The sequence below is a fragment of the Malaclemys terrapin genome, chromosome 14, assembly GCF_027887155.1.
Source record: "Malaclemys terrapin pileata isolate rMalTer1 chromosome 14, rMalTer1.hap1, whole genome shotgun sequence".
In the NCBI taxonomy this organism is placed as follows: Eukaryota; Metazoa; Chordata; order Testudines; family Emydidae; genus Malaclemys; species Malaclemys terrapin.
In genome coordinates, this window is record NC_071518.1 from 545876 (window position 1) to 571384 (window position 25509).

Consider the following 25509-nt stretch of genomic DNA (forward strand, 5'->3'; position numbering starts at 1 on the left):
GCTGACTCAAGCTGGGCACCCAGAAGATGAGGAACACCCACATACCTGTCAAAACACTGCTTTCAGTAACATGCCCAGTATCACATAGCATGTCTATACTAGAGCTAGGGACAGAACCCAGTTCTCCTGGGTGGTATTTCAACTGCTTTAAATATAAAACCATCCTCTCTCTTCCTGCAGTCCCTTGCTTCAACTGGCTGATCCTGGAGTATCTGCCAGTCCATCGCGATCTCTGGCCACTAAAAGTACAACGGCGCAGCGGGGCTGAGGCAGGCTGTGTGCCTGTCCTGGCCTCACGTCACTCCCAGAAGGGGCTGGCTGCTGGCACGCGTCTGCAGCCCCTGGGGGCAGGGAGAAGGCGGCTCCGTGTGCTGCCCCCGCCCCCAGCACCGTCCCCACAGCTCCCTGGCCAATGGGAGCTGCAGGGGCGGCGCTGCAGGCACGGGCAGCACACGGAAACCCGCTGCCCCCCTCACCCCAAGGGGCGCAGAGACGTGCCAGCAGCCAGCCGCTTCCGGGGGCGGCGTTGGGCCACGGCAGTCAAGCAGCCTGCCTCAGCCCCGCTGTGCCACCAACCGGGAGCCACCTGTGGTAAGCACCTCCCTCCCAGAGCCCATACCCCTCATCCCCTCCCACATCCCAATCCCCGCCCCAGCCTGGAGCCCCCTCCTGCATCCAAACTCCCTCCCAGAGCTTGCACCCTTCACTCCTGCACCCCAACCCCGTCCCAGGCTCAGCCAATCCACACCCCACAGCTGAGAATGTTACACTGATTTGTGACAATCCCTGAAGGATTTTGGATCTTTAAACCACAAATTGCACTAATAAAAAGTAAAACTCATGAAATATCCCGTGGATTCTATGAGATTAAGTGCAGTGTAACCATATGACCCCTGCACCGAAACTCCCTCCCAGAGCTTGCACCCCTCACTCCTGCACCCGGCTCAGCACAGCACCACACACACACACACACCAAACCCCTCGGCCCTAGCCCAGAGCCTGCACCCCCTTCCACACCCCAACCCCCTGCCCCAGCCCAGTGAAAGTGAGGGAGGGTGGGGGAGAGCAAGAGATGGAGGGAGGGGGGAATGGAGTGAGCCGGGAGGGACCTCGGGGAAGGGGGAAGGTAGGTCCTGGGTTGATCTTAAATTCAAAAAGTGATCTTGTGCGTAAAAAGATTGGAGACCACTGCTGTAAACACTACCTACGCCAACAGGAGGGGTACTCCCCTCTGCATAGGTAATCCACCTTCCCATGAGGCTGTAGCTACGTCAACCTACCACTGTCTACCTAATTCTTCTGTCGACCTACATCAGGGGTTAGGTCAGCATAACTACATCTCTCAGACGTATGGATTTTTCACACTCCTGACAAACATAGCTATGCCAATGTAAATTTTCAGTGCCGACCAGCCCAAAAATGCGTACATACAAGGGGGTTGAATTAATGTTTCAAAGGCAACCTTTGTAACACTAACACTAAGTATAGGTTTCAGAGTAACAGCCGTGTTAGTCTATATCCGCAAAAAGAAGAACAGGAGTACTTGTGGCACCTTAGAGACTAACAAATTTATTAGAGCATAAGCTTTCGTGGACTACAGCCCACTTCTTCGGATGCATCCGAAGAAGTGGGCTGTAGTCCACGAAAGCTTATGCTCTAATAAATTTGTTAGTCTCTAAGGTGCCACAAGTACTCCTGTTCTTCTTTTTAAGTATAGGTTGTTAATGCTGTTATAAATATAACAGTCACACTAAGAGGCAATGGACAAAATCTATAGATTACTTTCTGGTTTGTTGTGGTTATGATATGAGCAGGAAAACTACTGTTAAAAAAGCTAGCAATCCAAGAATGGCTAGATAGTCTTTGGACAGATGTTGGATATGCTATGAAGATACTTCTAGTTTTTGTTCAGTTATGAAATACAGCAACAATCTTCAAATGGATGTCATCTGACGGCGGAATTTGAGATTGTATCACACTCTCCAAACTTCCTGCCCCAAAAAAGCAGAATCACTAGAATTGCTGAAGGCAGGCATTCTGAAGGGCACTTTAGTTATAAATAAATCTACTATTTATTTATCCATGAGACTTTGACTATGTCTACACAGCCAACGCGCTTTAACGTGGTTGTGTAGTTGCGGCTCCAGCACTGGGAGAGAGCTCTCCCAGTGCTGTAATAAAATCACCTCCGTGAGAGAAATAGCTACCAGTGCTAGGAGCGTGGCTAGGAGGAGTAGGTCAGATATGATGCATAGCAAATCTGAGCCCTGATCCTGACTGAGACCTTCGGGTGCTACTTGAATATAAACCAAGACATTGTGTTTCTGCCCAGTTCCGAAATACAAAATAAATCCAGATAAGATTATTTCAAATTCAATTCCGCACAACAATACTGTGTAAATGAGCAAGAAACAGCATGCAAGAGAGACTCAGGACAGCAAAAAAATATGGAGCAAGAAGTCGACTCATTATGATGATGTTAAAAAGCTTCAAGTAATTATCTCACTGTTAATGGTCCTTACATTTTCTTTCACCCCATTTCCCAAGTCACCTGCCTTAGCTGGTGTGTCAGGATGGTCCAGTGATTAGGGCACTAGCCCAGGACTTGGGAGACTCTGGGTTCAATTCCCTACCCTGCCACAGACTCCATGTGTGACCTCAGGCAAATCACTTAGTCTCTCTTTCCCTCCGTTCCCCTCTGTATCTAGCACTGGTGCAACGCTGCTGGAATCCTGTGTCCAGTTCTGGTGCCCGCAATCCAAGGATGTTGATAAATTGTACAGGGCTCAGAGAAGAGCCACAAGAATGAGTAAAGGATCAGAAAATCTGTCTTATAGTGACAGACTCAAGGAGGTCAATCTATTGAGCTTTAACAAAGAGACGGTTAAGGGGTGATTTGATTACAGTCTACAAACACCTACATGGGGAAGAAATATTTAATAATGGGCCCTTCAGTCTAGCAGAGGAAGGTATAACACAATCCAATGGCTGGAAATTGAAGCTAGACAAACTCAGACTGGAAATAAGGCATAAATCTATAACAGTGAGAGTAATTATCCAGTGGACCAATTTACGGAGGGTCGTGGTGGATTCTCCATCACTGACAATTTTTATATCAAGATTGGATGTTTTTCTCGGAAATCTGCGGTACGGATTATTATGGGGCAGTTCTCTGGCCTGTGCTGTGCGGATGTCAGACTGGATGATCACAACAATCCCTTCTGGCCTTGGAATCTATAGAATGGAGATAATAGCACTTTCCTACGTCACAGGAGTGTCACGAGGAAAAATACATTAAAGGCTGCCCTATAGTGATGGGGGTCTGTAAAATGCCACACTCACACCTGTAGTGCCCCCTTATGTCAGGGGGCAATGCTGCAAGGGGTCCTCACCTTTGGTGCCCCCTACTAGTTGTCTGTCTCTCACGGGGCCTTCCATTGGTTGGCCAAGTCACAAAGTTCAGTCTCCTTCCAAAATAACAAAAGTTCCAACTGAAAATCCAAATCAAATGCCCAAACTAATAATTCTTTGCCCCTCCCAGGTTCCACTATAGCCCTCTGCTTCCTGGCCCCTGCAGAGCTTCCCCTATCTTGCTGCTTCTTCAGCAGGATTCCCCCGCTGCCTCCCTTTACCAGGGACTCTGGCAGCTTCCCTTACGGATCTTCCCCAGTCTTTGCAGGCCCTATCTCAGGGCTCCCCAGCACAGGAGCCTATCCTGCTCCCTGTGGGTTCTCCTTCCTACAGGAGAGTTCTGCCTTCTCAGCAGTCTCTCCCCCTAGACTGAGCTCTCCAGCTTTACTTAAGTAGTCCTCCGCAGCTGAGGTCAGTCTCTAACTCCATTAACCCAGCCGGAACCACTAACTGCCTCTGTGTGGCTAGATCACGGGTCAGGCTGAGTGGTAACTGCTAGACCATGGGCCAAGCTGAGCCTAGCTTTCCTTAAAGGGCCAGCCTGTGCCAGGGCCATGGAAGTACAAGAGAAAGATTAAAAAGTGTACATTCCCCCCCACCTCCCATTTCTCCTGTAGTCTGTCATACCTGGTGCATCATACCTAGTGATTAAGAAGTGTACCTGACTAGCCTGAGGACTAAGGCTACCCATCAAAGTGAAAACCCAGTGCTGACATACCCCTGCAATTTTCCCCTCTCCTCTCCCTTATGACTTCTGCCAGGAATGACATTTCCACATATTGTACCTCAGCCTCCTGCACCGCTATTTGTGTGTTCATCAGACCTGAGTGATGGGGAGGGACACACACTTTCATATAAAATTTTCATTCTTGCAAAAATTAATAATTTTGTAATTACATGTGAAAATTAGGATTATGGAAAAGAAGATAACATTGGAATCTCTGCTCTAGCTGTAGTGCTTTCCTATACAGCAACAAGGTGAAACTAACATGATTCTCAAAATCTACACATATATCTCTACTACTACAATGATCAATATTCACCACAGCACACCCTTCAAAATCCATGGGACCTACATATTCCTATCATGTGGGGTACCTCACCCCCGTGCACTAAATGCCCCAACAACTATGTGGTGGAAACCAATCACTACGCACTCAAATGAACTCACACAGAAAAATAATAAAAGACAAACACTACATCACCCGTGGGCGAATACTTTTCACAAAATGATCACTCCATATCTGACCTTAGTCCTCATCCTCAAAGGAAATCTGCACACCTTCTTCAAAAGATGAGCTTGGGAGCTTAGATTCATAACTTTGCTAGACACTAAAAATCATGGACTTGGTCACTGGATTTATGGTTCCCTACAACAATCTGTAACCCACTAACCCTCCTTTGTCCTATGACTACAGAGGTGTTAACTGCCTACTTCATCCTGAACATCTCTTGCAAGGGGTTAACTTCTTATGCTTAACAATGTACACCACCCTTCTATATAGCTGTGACACTCTGAGTACCTTTCCCAGATCTGAAGAACTCTGTATAAGCTTGAAAGTGTCTCTCTTTCACTAACAGAAGTTGGTGCACTAAAACATTACCTCTCACACCTCTCTAACATGATTCTTGTCAGTTTCACGATTGCACAAAGCACTAGAGGTGTCTGCAGACTTCAGAATCAAAACCAGCATTGATTCATATTCATTTTGCATATGGGAGGCTCTTTACAGCCATAAATGGTAGCATTTTTTTTTTAAATGAAAGCTTAGATTCTGCAGAAGTTGATAGTTTAGTTCCTTCCTCTCCTCACCACCATTCACCAAAGGAAGTTTCCCATGCCCTGTTGGCAAGTGGATTTTGCAAACACTGGAAGTGGACTGCCCAATGCTAACTCTGCCATAGTTCACCACTCCTCCAGTCTTTGTCCTCTTCACTCCTACTGTACTTAGTAATGAGTCACCACATTGCTAGAGCCTATACCTTCACCAGATGTTCAGAGGGAAGGACTTGCACTTAATAATGACACTTATGCAACCTGAATAAGCCCTGCCAACATTCTCAAGAATTTAAACAGTAGACTCCTAAACAGAAAGCTTCTTGTACTAAATAACTTACACTTATATAGTGCCTTCCAATTCCAGAGATCCCACAATGCTTTAACAAGATTAATTGGTCATAAAAGAAGGCAGCTGCTGTTTAACAGCACAAAGCAACACTACCCAACAACTTATGGCAGGAAGTAAGACTTGGTCTATAAGGCAGCTTATGTCGACCTAACTATGTCAGTGTCCACATTACAGTCTTGCTCCTGACAATACAAGTGCCCTATTACACCGACATAACACCACCTCCACGAAAGGCATAGGGTGGGAGTTCTCAACCTTTTCCTTTCTGAGGCCTGTGACACAACAACTGTTTTTCTGCATATAAAAGCCAGGGCCAGAGTTTGGGGGTAGCAAGCAGGGCAATTACCTGAGGTCCCACACCACAGCGGGCCGCGCAAAGCTAAGTTGCTCAAGCTTCGGCTTCAGCCCCAGCCAAAGGTGGTAGGGCTCAGGGCCCCAGGCTTCAGCACTGCGTGGCGCGGCTTTGGCTTTCTGCCCTGGCCCCAGAGAATCTAACCCTAGCCCTGCTTGCCAGACCCCCTGAAGCCTGCTGACAGCCCCCCAAGGGGCCCCGGGCCTCTGGTTGAGAACCGCTGGCATAGGGCTTATGTCAGTGTAGTTAGGACAATGCAGTGTCGGTGCAGACACTGCATGTTACTTACATAAGCTGTTGGCCGTAATTTTTGTCAATTTCATGGCTACGCTGGAGTGACTATTGCAGTGGATGTAAGTCAACCTAACAGAGGTCGACTTAAAATTGTAGTCGAGATATGCCTTAAAATACTTCACCTAAAACCGCAAAGAAAACTGAGACACAAAATGAATTGATGCCATCTGGAATTTGCCTAGATCAACTGTGTTAACATCAAGACACTTGCAAAAAGTGCCATGGTCTTTTAATCAGTGCATTCAGAATCTCAATTGTACATCTCATCTAAAAGATTGGCACTCCAACCCCATAGCGTCCCCCTATTGAGGCACTAGTTCAGTACTGACAGAGAAAAGGCTGCCAATGAATTACCACCACCACCACTTTCAGTAGAACCCTAAAGGCATATCGATGCAGCAAAAAAAAGACCCTTGGCAGCGAGACTCAGACTCACAGGGCTCATGCTATGGGGTTAAAAATAGCACTGTAGATGTACAGGCTCGGACTGGAGCCTGGGCTTCGAAACCTAGCGAAGGGGGAGGGTCTCAGAGCCCAGGCTAGACCAAATGTTTACACTCTATTTTTAGCATCACAGCATGCCCAATTCAGTTGACCGGGGCTGTGAAATGTGCTGCCATGGGGTTTTTTGTGCTGTATAGATGTACCCCAAGTTTCCTTGGATGGCTTCCAGCCAAGGACTGACTATGTATAGCTTATGAGACTAACCAGCTCACAATATGAAGCAGTACGTCTGCAAACTAAGAATGTGCATTTTGAGAGCACCTGTAAAGACAAAGAAAAGGCAGAGCAGGAGTTTTTTAAAGGGGTATTCCTAGAGAGCAGTAGACCCACCAATTTCAAGTGGCAAGTAATACCTTGCAAGTCAGTTACCTGTCATCTATATAGGACTTTATTTATTCAACTCGGTATATTTCTGCAGATTAGTTTGTTTATAGGTAAAATTAAACACTAAGGCGAAGAGGAAAAGTATCCAGAGAAGGTAAAACTGAACAGGCTGTTCTTTTGATGCTCCTTCTTGGAAGAAATATACTCAAGCCTTCCCCCGGCCTGCCATTATGCTTGAGTCAGATAAAGAGGAGTAAAGTTTGACTATTTCCAGTTTATGCACTTTTCTGGCATCCCTAGCACCCTCTTGGATCGCAAAGAATCATAGGTAGCCATTAAGATCTTCCTTGCCCAACCTGATCGTGTCACTCTCACGCTTTCAAGTGGATTGTGATGGGATACCAGGCCCACCACATACAATCACAAGTAGCAACAGAGGAGACACCGGGATGAGGCAACCTCTGTTCCCAGGAGCAAAATGATCAGAGTGGAGGGTAATTGCTCCCTAAAAAATTGTCTGGCCACAGTCTGATCACTTACTCTAAGACAGAAAGGCTAATTAAATGTATGTCTACAGTCACTGAGAGAATGCATCGGATTAGAAAACATGTGACATAACCCTTGTAAGCTTGACTTAGCTCTTAAGGTGGAGGACAATTGCGTTTAAAAGCACATTAGCTGGCTGTGGTTAACACTAGCAGGGATCTTAGGGTTAACCACAACCAGCTAACACCATTTTAATGTGACCATCCTTGCCACATTATGGACTAAGTCTTCTTGGTTATACAAAGCATTTTCCCAATACAGACAAGCCCTCAGTACTTTTCTGCTCATGGCTGTTTGCCCTTTGATTAGCTTACAGCCTTTGCCCATAGCTGATTTTTTAATATTTTTCACAAACTTCTTTACAAAATTATTTTATAATAGTCTTAATTATATTTATTTCAAAATAATTAGTCCCATTTCTAAATGTTCTGTGACTGCTCTGTTTAACCCAATTTCATCTTTTGGGATTTTAATTCTCTTATTAACTTAACTCTGTTTCAGTCCATATTAGTGATCATCTGTATTATACACCCATAGCCCAAGTTTCTTCCCTTCAAGAGCAGTCCTCATGGTTAGATATTGTAGGGACTACTCTGCTATCATATCCATTGTCCTACTCTTTCCTGGTGCCATCTAGAGTAACAAAAATACATCCCAACCCCACTTACATCTCACAATATCAATCCCTTGTCTATGTGATCTCATCAGTTTCAAAGTTCAGGGCCTCATTAACATTCTTCTTATGAGACCAACAAGAACTCAAACATACTTTTGATAACCAAATAGCCAATTATATTTGCAACCAATACTACCTTCCAATATAGTCAACTTCCACAAATCAAGAACGCTTAAATGCTTCAATAAAGGTATATTCTTCCATTACGGGTTACAGCTAGATATCAAGAGGACTTATGTTCCTAAATCATTTAGGTGCTTTTGAAAAATTACTTCAGCTCCTAAATATGAGTTTACGAGCCTATGTTTAGGCTCCTATTTTTGAAAGTTTGTGTGTAGAAAAAGGTTCACAATAACTTTGTTGATGTATTGAAAGTCTAAACAACTTTTCACTGTTACCTGAAGCAATTCTTACTTGAAGTGACAAGAGACTGTGTGTAGCACACTGCTGCAGCCATTCCGCCTCAACTTTCCCCACATGCTATCCAGCCTGCTTCAGTAGCTTATGGCTAGGGCCTTACCAAATTCATGGACATAGGATTTTTAAAATCGTAAATTGAATAATTTCAGCTATTTAAATCTGAAATTTCACGGTGTTGTAATTGTAGGGATCCTGACCCAAAAAGGAGTTGGAGGGGAGGGGCTCACAAGGTTATTGCAGGGGGGGTTGCGGTACAGCTTCCCTTACTTCTGTGCTGCTGCTGGCGGTGGCGCTACCGTCAGAGCCGGGCAGCTGGAGAGTGGTGGCGGCTGCAGGCCAGGAGCTCAGCTCTGAAGGCAGAGCTGCCGCCAGCAGCAGCGCAGAAGTAAGGATGGCCTGGTATATAGTATTGCCACCCTTACTTCAGTGCTGCTGCTTGCAGAGCTGGGCCCTCAGTCAGCAGCACCACTCTTCAGCCACCCAGCTCTGAAGGCAGCAGCACAGAAGTATGGTATTGCCACCCTTATTTCTGCGCTGCTGCTGGCGGGGCACTGCCTTCAGTGCTGGGTGCCCGGCCAACAGCCGCCGCTCTCCGGCCACCCAGCTCTGAAGGCAGCACAGAAGTAAGGGTGGCAATACCATAACCCCCCTAAAATAACCTTGCAACCCCCCTGCAAATCCCTTTTGGGTCAGGACCCCAGTTTCAGAAACATGGGTCTCCCTCGTGAAATCTGTATAGTAGAGGGTAAAAGCACACAAACGATCAGATTTCACAGGTGGAGACCAGATTTCATGGTCCACAACGCATTCTTCCTGGCCGCTAATTTGGTAGGGCCCTACTTATGGCTCAGCTCATTGGCCAGATTTAGACCTCACTTTCTGGGGTAGCAGGTCCAAAAATCACAGGCCAAAAACAAAGCGAGTCAGCTCTCAGCCCCTGTGCAGTTATTCGTACCACCCATCCCTTTGGGCTTAGCTCAGACCCCACTCTTTCCCCGTGATGGGACACCCCTTCCTGTAGCCTGTCTTAATCACCGACACATCCCTGATAAACCAAAGCAATCTGGTGTCAAACTTCAATCACCCTGACATCTGCTGGGAGAGCAATACAGCAATGCACAGACAATCCAGGAAGTTTTTGGAGAGTGTTGGGGACAACTTCCTGGTATAAGTGCTGGAGCAACTGACTATGGGCCATGCTCCTCTTGACCTGCTGCTTACAAACCGGGAAGAATTGGTAGGGGAAGTAGAAGTGGGTGGCAACCTAGGCAGAAGTGACCATGAGATGATTGAGTTCAGGATCCTCACAAAAGAAAGAAAGAAGAGTAGCAAAATATGGACTCTGGACTTCAGAAAAGCAGACTGGACGCCCTTAGGGAACTGATGGGCAGGATCCCCTGGGAAGCTAATATGAGGGGGCAAGGAGTCCAGGAATGTTGGCTGTATTTTACTGAGAGTGCAGGAACAAACCATCCAGAAGTGCAGAAAGAATAGCAAATATGGCAGGCAACCTGCTTGGCTTAACAGTGAAATCTCGGTGATCTTAAACTCAAAAAGGAAGCTTACAAGAAATGGAAATTTGGACAGATGACTAGGGAGAAGTATAAAAATATTGCTAGAGCATGCAGGGGTGTAATCAGGAAGGCCAAGGCACAACTGGAGTTGCAGCTAGCAAGGAATGTGAAGGGTAACAAGAAGGGTTTCTACAGGTATGTTAGCAACAAGAAGATGGTCAGGGAAAGTGTGGGACCCTTACTGAATGGGAGAGCCAACGTAGTGACACATGATATGGAAAAAGCTGAAGTACTCAATGCTTTTTTTGCCTCAGTCTTCACAGACAAGGTCAGCACCCAGACTGCTGTACTGGGCAGCACAGTATGGGGAGGAGGTGAGCAGCCCTCAGTGGTGAAAGAAGAGGTTAAGGGCTATTTAGAAAAGCTGGACATGCACAAGTTCATGGGTCCAGATCTAATGCATCCAAGGGTGCTGAGGGAGTTGTGATTACAGAGCCATTGGCCATTATCTTTGAAAATTCGTGGCAATCGAGGGAGGTCGCGGACAATTGGAAAAAGGCAAATATAGTGCCCATATTTAAAAAAGGGAAGAAAGAGAACCCGGGGGAACTACAGACCGGTCAGCCTCACTTCAGTCCCTGGCAAAATCATGGAGCAGGTCCTCAAGGAATCCACTTGGAGGAGAGGAAGGTGATCAGAAACAGTCAACATGGATTCACCAAGGGCAAGTCATGCCTGACCAACCTGATTGCCTTCTATGATGAGATAACTGGCTCTGTGGATATGGAAAGCGGTGAATGTGATATATCTTGACTTTAGCAAAGCTTTTGATACCATCTCCCACAGTTTCTTGCCAGCAAGTTAAAGAAGCATGGGCTGGATGAATGGACTATAAGGTGGATAGAAAGCTGGCTAGATTGTCAGGCTCAACGGGTAGTGATCAATGGCTCGGTGTCTAGTTGGCAGCCGGTTTCAAGCGAAGTGCCCCAGGGGCAGTTCTGGCGGGAGTCCGAGAGCTCCCCCTTTCCCCCCTTTTTTTTTTTGCTTGGGGCAGCAAAAATGGTAGGGGGGGTGTGCTCAAAAAATTTTTACTGATGGGGTGCACGATCAAAAAAGTTTGGAGACCACTGACCTTGACAAATTGGAAGATTGGGCCAAAAGAAATCTGATGAGGTTCAACAAGGACAAGTGCAGAGTCCTTCACTTAGGAAGGAAGAATCCTATGCACTGCTACAGGCTGGGGACCAACTGGCTAAGCAGCAGTTCTGCAGAAAAGGACCTGGGGATTACAGTGGACAAGAAGCTGGATATGAGTCAGCAGTGTGCCCTCATTGCCAAGAAGGCCAATGGCATATTGGGCTGTACTAGTAGGAGCATTGCCAACAGATTGAGGGAAGTGATTATTCCCCTCTTTCGGGACTGGTGAGGCCACACCTGGAGTCCTGCATCCAGTTTTGGTCCGTCCCCCCCACTACAGAAGGGATGTGGACAAATTGGAGAGAGTCCAGCTGAGGGCAACAAAAATGATTAGGGGGCTGAGGCACATGACTTACGAGGAGAGGCTGAGGAAATTGGGGTTATTTAGTCTGCAGAAGAGAAGAGTGAGGGGGGATTTGATAGCAGTCTTCAACTACCTGAAGGGGGGTTCCAAAGAGGATGGAGCTCAGCTATTCTCACTGGTGGCAGATGAGATAACAAGAAGCAGTGGTCTCAAGTTGCAGTGGGGGAGGTCTAGGTTGGATATTAGGAAACACTATTTCACTAGGAGGGTGGTGAAGCACTGGAATGGGATACCTAGGGAGGTGGTGGAATCTCCATCCTTAGAGGTTTTTAAGGCCCGGCTTGATAAAGCCCTGGCTGGGATGATTTAGTTGGGGATTGGTCCTGCTTTGAGCAGGGGGTTGGACTAGATGACCTCCTGAGGTCTCTTCCAACCCTATGATTCTCTGCCTTCCCTCCAGGGAGGCTCTGACTCATCACAGTCCTACTCAGGGCTTGTCTACACTTACAGCACTCCTAGCGCTTAGTGAAGATGCTACCTATGCAGATGGGAGAGCTTCTCCCACCAGCATAGGTAAATTGTCACTCAGGGTGTGGATTTTCCATATCTCGGAGCAACATAGTTATACTAACAAAGTGTAGACCAGCGTTTCTCAACCAGGGGTCTGTGGCCCCCCAGCAGGTTTCAGGGCAGAGAGCAGGGCTGACGTTAGACTCACTGGGGCTCAGGGCAGAAAACCCAAGCCGTGCAGCGCTGGAGCTAAAGTGTAAGCAACTTAGCTTTGTGTAGCTTCCTGTGGCATGGGGCCCCAAGTCAATTGCCCTGCATGCTACCCCTAATGCCAGCCATGGCTTTTAATCTACTGGATATGCAGATAAACAGTTGTGGGCCATGGAGGTTTTCATAATGTTGGGAGGGGCTCAAAAAGAAATAGGTTGAGAACCCCTGGTGTAGACCAAGCCTCAGTTGCTGGCTCAGCTGTGTTGGTTTGCCAATAAGAAATTTTTTAAATAAAAATACAATTTTAGCCCTTAATGTTGCAAACACAAAGCAAATGAGTAGTCAGTCACACTGAAGTCAATGGGACTATTTGTGTGAGTTTAATTATATACCAGTTTAAGTGTTTGCAGGGCTGGGCCTTCATTTTCAATATTTTGGTTTTTTGCAGATAGTTTTCTAAAATTCAAATAAGGCACCCTACCAGCAGTGGCATTTTTAAAAAGTATTTATAATTTACCGTAATTAATTCAAATTTATAATCGAAGATTCCAGTAGCACAAATTTTCAATAAATTACCTCACCTGGATTTAAATGAATGATTTTTCTTTTTAAAATCAATTATTTGAATGGCCCACCCTGATTACCTAAAACAAACCGCACCACTCAAGCCAGCCAGGGTTGTTGGGGGTTTTCTGACACACACAAAATCAGAGGCGGATCTAGTTCCCATTGAAGTCAATGGCATAACTCCGCCATATCTCAGTGGTGTAGGATCAAGCTCTCGATGGGTAAAGAGAATGAAGCAGACATATCTAGACTACAATAAGGGGTAATAAGCAATGTCTGACTAAATACTACTGAATTCCAACTGCCTTGGACAGCTGTACTTCCACATGGCTTGAAAAGTGGCTCAAGGACAGTAAATGCAGACTTGTCAACATGAACATATCAAGTTATATTAGAACTCTAACAGAATACAGCAGGGATCTGTATTTAGTCCATTTTTTTCAATATTTATACAGAAAAGAGGTAAGCAGCATGTTATGATTAACAGAAGGTACTAAATTGAGAAATGTTGCTAGCACCACAGAAGAAAAAGGCAATATGAAAAGTCTTCCAGGAGAAAAATGATCAGGAAATAAAAAATGGAATTCAGCCTGAAAAGACAGCAGCTAATCTCTCTTGGGAAATATCAGAATACATATTATTTAATGGAAGAGTGAAATTTGGAAAATAGCAGTGCCAAGAGACCAGAACAGCAGGAAAGAAAACGGAGTTTAAAATGTGATATGGCAACAAAAAGGAACAATGCTACTTTGGGTTGCACACATGGGAGTAACATGCAACAAGAAGATGGTTAACAATCAGGAAACATTCCTGCAAGCAAGATCTTTAATAATCTCTGAAAGGAAGTGGAAATCTCATCCCCAGTAATATTTACAAGTAAATTGAACAAAGCACAGAAGTCTTCTGCAGGGAAAAATACCACTGTCTAGAAGTTGGGGGTGAGAAAAGAGACCCAGTTCTCTATGATTTCTAACTTGCATAAATCTTAAGTTTTAGCTAAACTGAATGCAGCCCTACCTCTCATTTCTGCTTGCTGCCATTAGCTGAATCCTACCATATGCCAGCCCCAGGAAGATATCAGATTAGAGGCAGTGGATGGGGAAGTTTTATATGGTTCCCATTTGTGCACAACCGTATGTCAATCAAATTAAACTGTAATTCTCACTTGGATTTCCAAAGATGAGCAAGATGCATTTGTACTTTGATGGTATGTCTACCCTGCAATTAGACACCTGCAGCTGGCCCATGCCAGTTGACTTGGGCCCGCAAGGTTGTTTCAATGCAGTGTAGACTTTGGGGCTCAGGCTGAAGCCCGGGCTCTAGGACCCAGCAGGGTGGGAGGATCTCAGAGTTCCTGCTCAATCCTAGAAGTCTACACTGCAATTAAACAACCCCAGAAGCCCTAGTCAGCTGGCACAGGCTTTTAACTGCAGTATAGACATACTCTGAGTCACCCTCCTCATGTCTTTCTTCCATAATAGTAACACTTTGCTATTACACATGTAGTCCTTTACAAATGCTAACCCTCACAACACCCCATAAGGCAAGCAGCGAAGTATTATCTGCATTTTACAAGTTGAGAAATGTAGAAACAGAGAGGGGAAGCAATTTATCCAAGGCCACACAACAAATCAGTGGAAGAGACAGGATTAGAACTCCAAAATTCCTGGCTCCCAGTTGCATGCTCTAGTCACCAAAGACCATGCCACCTCTACTATTCTCATCTACTTCTGACCTCCCAACCAGCTAATTTATAAGACAGTCGGGTGGTCTGTTTCCTGCTCAGCTATATGCAGACCAACCCTTTTAGTTTCAAAACAGACCCCAGAATCCTTTATGTGGTACTACAGCATGACAGAGAAGAACCGTCTTTCTTTAAAGAGTTAATACCGAGGGAAAGTGCCAGACTGAAAGCCTGGAGGCTCAAACTCCTCACTCTACAGAGTAGTCGCATCTTGGCAGCATTAATGTACGTTTTTCCACATGGGGTAATTTCAGCCATATGCTGGGAAGCACCACCATCATCCAGTTTCGGCAGTCAATTCAATCCTTAGCCTCTGCCAGTTAGCCTCATTTGTAACATGAACAGTGGCCAATCAGCAACTGGACTGAGACATCCTACTCATTTCATAGAGACCACCATGCAGTCATATCAGAGGGTAATGCCTTTTGGACACTAGTAACCTGGGCTCAATTTGATACTTTGGCCTGAGATATTTACTTACCAGACCTAATCCAATAATATAGTATTTGCCACCAGAGTAAACGTATGCCCTTAAGACCCACATGTCCCAGAAAGCATCAGAATATGATCAAGAACAAGCCATTCAACGCTGGTAAATTTTAATCTCCTTCACCAGAAAGATTTGCATTATTATAGGGACAACTATAAACCAAAGGCCAATTTCTAAAGCAATATAGAACTATGCAATTCTCCCAACACAATAAGGGCTGAAAAATCCACTCAGAGTGAGTGGTAAATTTTCCTGGATGAGGAATCCTACCACCGACTTTCACAGAATTTAAAAATTTATCTTTAAAAAGTTTCTAGCACTCATGGTTTCAAAGATAACTTTCAAATCTACACAAAATGTAAACCAATAAAGTACTTGTTTCTAAGTCTGCAGACAGACAACTCCAATCCCTCTGTTGTTGCTCATAGCTTTGCCCAGCTGTCACGTGACAAATGACCAGTCTCATCAATTTTCCATTGCTGCTATTCAGAATCCTGTGAGCAACAATGAAGCTGACAAGAAATCATATCATAATCTCTGCTGTTTGGCAAATCTAAGAGCAACAGCAAGGGAAAGTTATGATTTATTCATTGGGGAGAAGACAACAAAAACGTGGAGGCAGCTAGGAAAGGGGTAGATTAGCGGAGACCCTATTCTCAGAGCCGAAAAGAGCCTCTGTGTTGGGAGCAGATGAATGTGAGAAAGAAAATGCTCATTCTCCCTTCTACTATCCTAGGGTGAAGTCTCAAATTTATCATAAGCCTTTTAGTGGGAAGCGGGAGTCCCTAAACATCCAGGAATCACATCCTTGTAGTAATTTAAATATTCTCTCCTTTCCCAGCATATAGGAGAGATGGAGGAGGATGTGTGTTGTGGGGCAACATACAAGAGCAGAGTCTCTAATCTTATTTGAGCTCTCTTTTCTAACCGAGCTCTTCAGTGTCTGATAAAGTTTTCATGGATGAGGGAGTGGATCAGCAGAGAGTGTGGGCGAGGGAAAGGAGAGAAAATATGGCAGCTGAGTGGGACAGACAAATGAAATTGGAAAGAGTAGTGCATACAGTGTAAGTGAAGAGAAAGAAAGGGATGGAGTGGGAGAGGGGAAGAGAAAGAAAAGAGGAGTAATTAAGAGAGGAAAAAATGGAGTGAAGCCAGGAAAGGCAAGAAGTTAAAACACAAACACAAGAAAGACAGCAAGTTATTATTTAAAAGTATGCTAAATAGAAGACTGACAGTTAAAATTCATTACAGTGAAAATGCACTACAGAATTGCTTGGGCTGGAGGGAACTGAGGTGGCAGGGGTACTTTTCACTCTGACTAGTAGGCAAACAGGTGTCAAGTATATTTTTCAAGCCCATTTTTCAAGCTCTGCTCTCAACACACCACCTCTCCTAAGGATACTGTTAGTGTTTCCACAGCTCTTCATCAAGCATGTCACACACCAACTGCTACAATAAATCACAACAGAGCATTTAAAATCAGTATGTACAAGGTGACAAATCTGATTTTGAGAAAGACTTTCAAGAATCAATCCACACCCAAAAATCAGCACCTGAGTAACAACACACCATATGGTTTGAGAAAGAGCTCAATAAACCCTTGAAGAACGGACTCAAACAGTCCCAGGATCCATCACTGGAGACCACTCTATTGCCAGCAAAACTCTGCACCTTGCTGTAAATGGCTCTAGGCAGGGACTGTGGGTTTTCTCTCTGTGAAGAGCTAGACAGATAACTATGGGGCTAGCCACAAACACTAAATAAAAATCCATGAACAGGACACCTCAGTGCATTACAGCTGCAGAGTACTGCATTCAGCCTAGGAAATAACAGAGTAAAGAGTGCGGAAAAACCCAGTGTTACCTCTTGTATGCAGGCATCACCCCAATACAGTCTTCAAAGGAAATTACATTTAATTAGTTTTTTTCAAGTTCTGGCACAACCTCTGGTAAATAGCCTTAAAATTTCCTGTTTAAAAGTTGTCTGTATGAGAGCTTTTCTGCTCCCCACTGAAGCAGCAGGGATGGGGGCTTTCTTCTCAAATAAATGGCAGGACCAGAGCAACAGTACCCACTGTCCTCACTCCAGCCCTAGGGGAATCAAGGGAAAGGGGGCAGTCAGGTTGGATGGTTTATGGGAGGCTGTGTGGAGCTGGTGAAGTTTGGAGGGAGAGACAGCACTGAGGGGACAGAGATAGTGTTGATGGAGGGGCTCATGATTGGCCAGCAGGGAAGCTGAGGGGGACATAGAGAGTGGGACCAGAAGGGCTGCAAAGTTGCGGGTAGGTGGGTTATACTGGAGCTAGGGGGAGTCTCTGTGGAAAGCTCTTCCACTAGGCTGGTAGGGAAAGGGTGTAACACAAGGCAGCCAAGTTGAAGCGAGGAGAGGAGTGGACGACAGGAACATGGGCAGGGGGCTCACAAGACATATGGGGCAAGTGGGTTTATGGGGCTGGGGCATGAAGGATGCATGGAAGCTTCTATGGGACAGGAAAGGGTTATGCTAGCCCAGTAAAGCACAGGAGAGGGGCACAAGGTTGTGGGTGGGAAGAAGATGAGGGGGCAGTTACGCTAGTCAGATGAAGGATGGAACATGGGACACATGCAGGAGTGGAGGTTAAGGGGGGGGGAACTAGAGGGTTGGGGGGTGATTTATGCTGGCCCAGTGCAAAAGGGGATATGGGACAAGGGTGTTCGGGGATTGGGCGCTGGAGGGGGGGAGTTATGCTGGCACGGTGGAAGAGGGCATATGGGATTGGAGTGGGGGAGAAAGTTATGCTAGCCCAATAGGGTAGGAGATACAGGACAGAGGGGCTGAAGGAGCAGAGGAGAGGATATTGGGGGGTTACACTGGGCCAGTGGGGGAGGGGATACGGAATAATGGGTTTGGGGGGGTTAAGCTGGCCTAGTGGGGGGACGGGATACAGGATCGGATGGGGGGGTGCGGCTACAGGATTGAGGCGATTACAAGGGCCCGGGGGGGGGGCGCGTATGGGACTGGCTGACAGGGGGAGGGGATATGGGGAGTTAGGCTGGCCAGGGGGAGAGGGCCCCCGGGGTTAGGCTAGAGGAGGAAGAGAGCATTACACTGGCCCTTTGGCCAGCTGGGGACTGGAGCAATCAGGCTGGGCCGCCGGGGGGAGAGGACACAGGTGGGACGGTTGCGCTGGCCCTGCGAGGGGGGCAGCGGGCGGGTCCAGAGGACCGGGGCAGGGGTGCGCTGGCCTTGCGGGAGGGGGCGGGCAGGCGGGGGGGGTTGCGCTGGCCCTGCGGGAGGGAGCGGGCAGGCCGGGGGGGGGGGGTTGCGCTGGCCCGGCGGGAGGGGGCGGGCAGGCCGGGGGGGGGGGGGTTGCGCTGGCCCGGCGGGGGGTTGCGCTGGCCCTGCGGGAGGGGCGGACAGGCCGGGGGGGGGTTGCGCTGGCCCTGCGGGAGGGGCGGACAGGCCGGGGGGGGGTTGCGCTGGCCCTGCGGGAGGGGCGGACAGGCCGGGGGGGGGTTGCGCTGGCCCTGCGGGAGGGGCGGACAGGCCGGGGGGGGGTTGCGCTGGCCCTGCGGGAGGGGCGGACAGGCCGGGGGGGGGTTGCGCTGGCCCTGCGGGAGGGGGGGGCGGACAGGCCGGGGGGGGGTTGCGCTGGCCCTGCGGGAGGGGGGGGCGGACAGGCCGGGGGGGGGTTGCGCTGGCCCTGCGGGAGGGGGGGGCGGACAGGCCGGGGGGGGGTTGCGCTGGCCCTGCGGGAGGGGGGGGCGGACAGGCCGGGGGGGGGTTGCGCTGGCCCTGCGGGGGGGGGCGGACAGGCCGGGGGGGGTTTGCGCTGGCCCTGCGGGAGGGGCGGACAGGCCGGGGGGGTTGCGCTGGCCCTGCGGGAGGGGCGGACAGGCCGGGGGGGTTGCGCTGGCCCTGCGGGAGGGGCGGACAGGCCGGGGGGGTTGCGCTGGCCCTGAGGGAGGGGCGGACAGGCCGGGGGGGGGGGGGGGGTTGCGCTGGCCCGGCGGGAGGGGGGGGGGGACAGATCGGGGGGGGGTTGCGCTGGCCCGGCGGGAGGGGGGGGGGACAGGCCGGGGGGGGGTTGCGCTGGCCCTGCGGGAGGGGGGGGGGACAGGCCGGGGGGGAGTTTCGCTGGCCCGGCGGGAGGGGGGGTGGCGCTGGCCCGGCGGGAGGGGGCGGGCAGGCCGGGGGGGGGGTTGCGCTGGCCCGGCGGGAGGGGGCGGGCAGGCCGGGGGGGGGGGTTGCGCTGGCCCGGCGGGAGGGGGCGGGCAGGCCGGGGGGGGGTTGCGCTGGCCCGGCGGGAGGGGGCGGGCAGGCCGGGGGGGGGTTGCGCTGGCCCGGCGGGAGGGAGGGGGCGGGCAGGCCGGGGGGGGGTTGCGCTGGCCCGGCGGGAGGGAGGGGGCGGGCAGGCCGGGGGGGGGTTGCGCTGGCCCGGCGGGAGGGAGGGGGCGGGCAGGCCGGGGGGGGGGTTGCGCTGGCCCGGCGGGAGGGGGCGGGCAGGCCGGGGGGGGGTTGCGCTGGCCCGGCGGGAGGGGGCGGGCAGGCCGGGGGGGGGGTTGCGCTGGCCCGGCGGGAGGGAGGGGGCGGGCAGGCCGGGGGGGGGTTGCGCTGGCCCGGCGGGAGGGGGCGGGCAGGCCGGGGGGGGGGGTTGCGCTGGCCCGGCGGGAGGGGGCGGGCAGGCCGGGGGGGGTTGCGCTGGCCCGGCGGGGGGGGGGGGCGGGACAGGGCGGGGGGGGGGTTGCGCTGGCCCGGCGGGAGGGGGGCGGGCAGGCCGGGGGGGTTGCGCTGGCCCGGCGGACGGGCTCTGGGGCAGTCAGGCTGGGCCGACGGGAGAGGGTCGGGGTCACACGGCGCCGGGGGCTAGAGGCCGGCGGGGAGAGATGGCGGAGGGGAGCAATGACCCCTGGTTCCCCGCCCCCACTCACCGGGCCGGGTCCCTGCAACAGAGGAAGCGGCAGTAACAGGAGACAGGCATCCAAAATGGCGGCTTCGCGACCTCAGCACCGATACCGCAGGCGGAAGGATTCGCAGGACGGGACTCTCTCCTCTCCGTTTCCGGGTCCCACCTCGTGAGGGGCGGCCCTCCGCCAACACTGCAGTCCCCGGTATCAGCCTCCCGGACAACGGGCCGTTCGCTGGCGCCCGTGGCAGCGGGAGTTGGGAACTACTTTCCTAGGCGGAAGCATCCTTGAAACTCCATGTTCGAAGAGCGAGACGTAGGCGCCGTGGCAGGCAGTGATGACGTCAGACGCCCGGTTAGTCACCGCTCCGAGTGTTGCCGCGAGATGAGGCCGGCTGGCCCCGACGCCATGAAAGAGAGTTCCGCCCTCTCCCCGCAGGTTCAAACCTGGCAGGAGCTCTGCAGGGAGCTGGGCTGTCTCCTCTGTCATAGGTTTCAATGTGTTAGTCTGTACCAGCAGCAACGAGCAGTCCTTGTGGTACCTTAGAGACTAACAATTTTATTTGGGCATAAGCCTCTATGGGGTAAAACCCACTTCTTCAGATGCATGGAGTGGGAAAAAAAAAAAGTAGGCTGGTATCTCTACAGAGTACATGAAAAATTGGGTGTTGCCCCTTGGTAAGGCAGTGCCCATCTTTTCATGTCCTTTGTCATAGACACTTTCTACCCCCTTTCTACAAGTGGAACAAACTCGGCATGGCCTGGGCTTACCCACCAGTGCTCCCAGGCAGTTTGGGAATGTGCAAATAAGCTCACCTCTCAAGATATCTGGGGTTCAGAATGCCAGTGGCTGCATATTTTTAGTACATTGAATTCATGCACAATATTGCAAAACTACCATTGGAACATATGTTTTCTGTTCTTTTAACTATGTGTTTTCAGAAGAAGAAATTCTTGCGTTCAAACCTTTCTCTCCTTCGCTAACAGGAATGGTGTGACAAAAGTCTGGGCCTCCATGTTCACGGAAGAAGGACTTGGGCTATGGAATTCAGAGCACAGCTGTTGATCACAAAATATTTGGAAGGAAATCTGTAACACATTTATTGTAGGGCTTACAATCCAGTTACACATGTGAAAGGTAGGAGGTGTAGATACAACATACAAGCAAATGACTATGGGGAAGAATTGGATCATCTTGGTTCGTTTTGTGTACTGGACATGTTTTTTTGGTAAAAAGAAGAACAGGAGTACTTGTGGCACCTTAGAGACTAACAAATTTATTAGAGCATAAGCTTTCGTGGACTACAGCCCACTTCTTCGGATGCAGTGGTGGTCCTTTCTCTTTTTAATTGGGGCTAGATATAGGGAAAGAAGGAGCAAGAAAAGAAGAGGCATAGCTTGTCACCTGCCTTCCCATTGGTAGTTGTCTGGGTTTTGTAGGCATCATGGCCGAGATGGAGAACGTAGAGCTGGTAGGAGCAGTAGATGGAGGAGCCAAGAAAGAAGTGGGAGGGAGACAAAGAGGAGAAAAAGAGCCAAAGTAGAGGAGACCTGCAGAGATAGCATAGGGGAAAGACATTGGAGAGCATTGCTAGGTGAGAACAATAAAGTAGAAAAATTATTTGTCCCTAACTCGTGCTCTCTATCTTTTTTTCTGGACCTAGAGCCCTGCTCTCCCACTACACCAGCTTGTTTTGAGACTCTGGTGCTGCTCTTTGTGAGAATGTGGCTGGCCCTTTAAGAGAGGATTGATCTCCACCCCAGCTCTGATACATCCATCTCTCTTCCCCAGGTGGGGAAAATTAAGATGGTCAAGTGACCAGGGAGTCATATGACACAATCACACTTTTGAGGTAAATAAGGGAGAAGCCTAGGGAGAGACTTATGATGTATGATTACCTGCCCTGTGGGCGGGTGGTGTATGTGTGCATTCAGTGCAAGGAGCTCTGGCCCTCAGAGATCACGTGCGGACTTTGGAGGCCAGGGTAGTGGAACTGGAGGAGGTAAGGGAGGCAGAGAGGTATGTTGATGAGGCTTTCTGAGACATTGTAGAATTGTCCCATCTCCGGTCGGAGAGCCCCTGCGCTGTTGAGGAGGATGAAAGACCCAGGGAAGCAGAGCAGTCAACGGCAACAGTGGGAAACCTTCCCATAGTTGGACCCTCCTTCCAGATGGTGCAGGGGTTGCCTCTCGCACTGAGGTTACCTCTCCGGGGGAGGGAACTCCAGTTGCTAGGAAAAGGCAGGTGTTAGTAATGGGAGATTCAATCATTAGAAACGTAGATAGCTGGGTTTGTGATGACCAGGAGAACCGCATGGTGACTTGCCTGCCTGGTGCAAAGGTTGCGGATCTCTCGAGGCATCTAGAGAGACTTATGTGTAGTGCTGGTGAGGAGCCGGTGGTCGTAGTACATGTAGGTACCAATGACATAGGGAAGGGTAGGAGAGATGTCCTGGAGGCCAAATTTAGGCTGCTAGGGAAGAGACTGAAATCCAGGACCTCTATGGTGGCATTCTCAGAAATGCTCCCAGTTCCGCGCGCAGGGCCAGGTAGGCAGGCAGAGCTTCAGAGTCTCAATGCGTGGATGAGATGATGGTGTAGAGAGGAGGGGTTTACATTCATTAGGAACTGGGGAAACTTTTGGGATGAGGGGAGCCTATACAGGAGAGATGGCTCCACCTAAACCAAAGTGGAACCAGACTGCTGGCACTAAACATTAAAAAGATTGTAGAGCAGTTTTTAAACTAGGAGATGGGGGAAAGCCGACTGCTGCAGAGGAGCACGTGGATCGGACAGAGACTTCTCTTAGGGGAGAGTCTAATGATAGAGAATCTCCAGGTTATAGTCTGGAGCAGAGGATGGAGGAGGATAATGTAAGGGCCAGATCAGATGATAAACATTCACATAAAAAAGAATCTAACACATCAGAAAAGGGCAGACAAATAAACAGTGACAAGTTTTTAAAGTGCTTGTACACAAATGCTAGAAGTCTAAATAATAAGATGGGTAAACTAGAGTGCCTTGTGATAAAGGAGGATATTGATATAATAGGCATCACAGAAACCTGGTGGACTGAGAGCAATCAATGGGACACAATCATTCCGGGGTACAAAATACATCGAAGGACAGAACAGGTCGTGCAGGGGGGGAGTGGCGCTATATGTGAAAGAAAATGTAGAATCAAATGAAGTAAAAATCTTAAGTGAATCTACATGTTCCATAGAATCTCTTTGGATAGAAATTTCATGCTCTAATAAGAATATAACATTAGGGATCTATTATAGACCACCTGACCAGGACAGTGATAGTGATGATGAAATGCTAAGGGAAATTAGAGAGGCTATCAACATTCAGAACCCAATAATAGTGGGGGATTTCAATTATCCCCATATTGACTGGGAACATTTCACTTCAGGACGAAATGCAGAGATAAAATTTCTCGATACTTTAAATGACTGCTTCATGGAGCAGCTGGTACGGGAACCCACAAGGGGAGAGTTTCAGGGGCAACTCTAGATTTAGTCCTGAGTGGAGCACAGGAGCTGGTCCAAGAGGTAACTATAACAGGACCACTTGGAAATAGTGACCATAATACAATAGCATTCAACATCCCTGTGGTGGGAAGAACATCTCAACAGCCCAACACTGTGGCATTTAATTTCAAAAGGGGGAACTATGCAAAAATGAGGGGGTTAGTTAAACAGAAGTTAAAAGGTACAGTGACTAAAGTGAAATCCCTGCAAGCTGCACAGGCGCTTTTTAAAGACACCATAATAGAGGCCCAACTTCAAGGTATACCCCAAATTAAGAAACACAGTAAAAGAACTAAAAAAGAGCCACCGTGGCTTAACAACCATGTAAAAGAAGCAGTGAGAGATAAAAAGACTTCCTTTAAAAAGTGGAAGTCAAATCCTAGTGAGGCAAATAGAAAGGAGCATAAACGCTGCCAAATTAAGTGCAAGAATGTAATAAGAAAAGCCAAAGATGAGTTTGAAGAACGGCTAGCCAAAAACTCCAAAGGTAATAACAAAATGTTTTTTAAGTACATCAGAAGCAGGAAGCCTGCTAAACAACCAGTGTGGCCCCTGGATGATCGAGATACAAAAGGAGCGCTTAAAGACGATAAAGTCATTGCGGAGAAACTAAATGGATTCTTTGCTTCAGTCTTCACGGCTGAGGATGTTAGGGAGATTCCCAAACCTAAGCCGGCTTTTGTAGGTGACAAATCTAAGGAACTGTCACAGATTGAAGTGTCACTAGAGGAGGTTTTGGAATTAATTGATAAACTTAACATTAACAAGTCACCGGGACCAGATGGCATTCACCCAAGAGTTCATAAAGAACTCAAATGTGAAGTTGCAGAACTATTAACTAAAGTTTGTAACCTGACCTTTAAATCGGCTTCTGTACCCAATGACTGGAAGTTAGCTAATGTAACGCCAATATTTAAAAAGGGCTCTAGAGGTGATCCCGGAAATTACAGACAGTAAGTCTAACGTCGGTACAGGGCAAATTAGTTGAAACAATAGTTAAGAATAAAATTGTCAGACACATAGAAAAACATAAACTGTTGAGCAATAGTCAACATGGTTTCTGTAAAGGGAAATCGTGTTTTACTAATCTATTAGAGTTCTTTGAAGGGGTCAACAAACATGTGAACAAGGGGGATCCAGTGAACATAGTATACTTAGATTTCCAGAAAGCCTTTGACAAGGTCCCTCACCAAAGGCTCTTACATAAATTAAGCTGTCATGGAATAAAAGGGAAGGTCCTTTCATGGATTGAGAACTGGTTAAAAGACAGGGAACAAAGGGTAGGAATTAATGGTAAATTCTCAGAATGGAGAGGGGTAACTAGTGGTGTCCCCTAAGGGTCAGTGCTCGGACCAATCCTATTCAACTTGTTTATAAATGATCTGGAGAAAGGGGTAAACAGTGAAGTGGCAAAGTTTGCAGATGATACTAAACTGCTCAAGATAGTTAAGACCAAAGCAGACTGTGACGAACTTCAAAAAGATCTCACAAAACTAAGTGATTGGGCAACAAAATGGCAAATGATATTTAATGTGGATAAATGTAAAGTAATGCACATTGGAAAAAATAACCCCAACTATACATACAATATGATGGGGGCTAATTTAGCTACAACAAGTCAGGAAAAAGATCTTAGAGTCATCGTGGATAGTTCTCTTAAGACGTCCATGCAGTGTGCAGCTGCGGTCAAAAAAGCAAACAGGATGCTAGGAATCATTAAAAAGGGGATAGAGAATAAAACAGAGAATATATTATTGCCCTTATATAAATCGATGGTACGCCCACATCTCGAATACTGCGTACAGATGTGGTCTCCTCATCTCAAAAAAGATATACTGGCACTAGAAAAGGTTCAGAAAAGGGCAACTAAAATGATTAAGGGTTTGGAACGGGTCCCAT

The 25509-nt window shown here is 48.4% G+C and overlaps 1 protein-coding gene across 2 annotated transcripts in view; it reads right to left on the reverse strand.

Annotated features, from left to right (window-relative positions):
* The window catches only part of AP1G1 (adaptor related protein complex 1 subunit gamma 1), a 95591-nt gene extending 75397 nt beyond the window's left edge, over positions 1–20194 (reverse strand). Inside the window, exon 1 of one of the 2 annotated variants that reach the window (XM_054049225.1) lies at positions 20103–20194. The gene's annotated coding sequence lies outside the window, so the exon portion shown is untranslated. Of the gene's footprint in view, positions 1–17055; positions 18048–20102 lie in introns of those variants that run through there. The other variant, XM_054049226.1, reaches the window with a different exon arrangement.
* Between the last annotated feature and the right edge of the window lie 5315 nt (positions 20195–25509).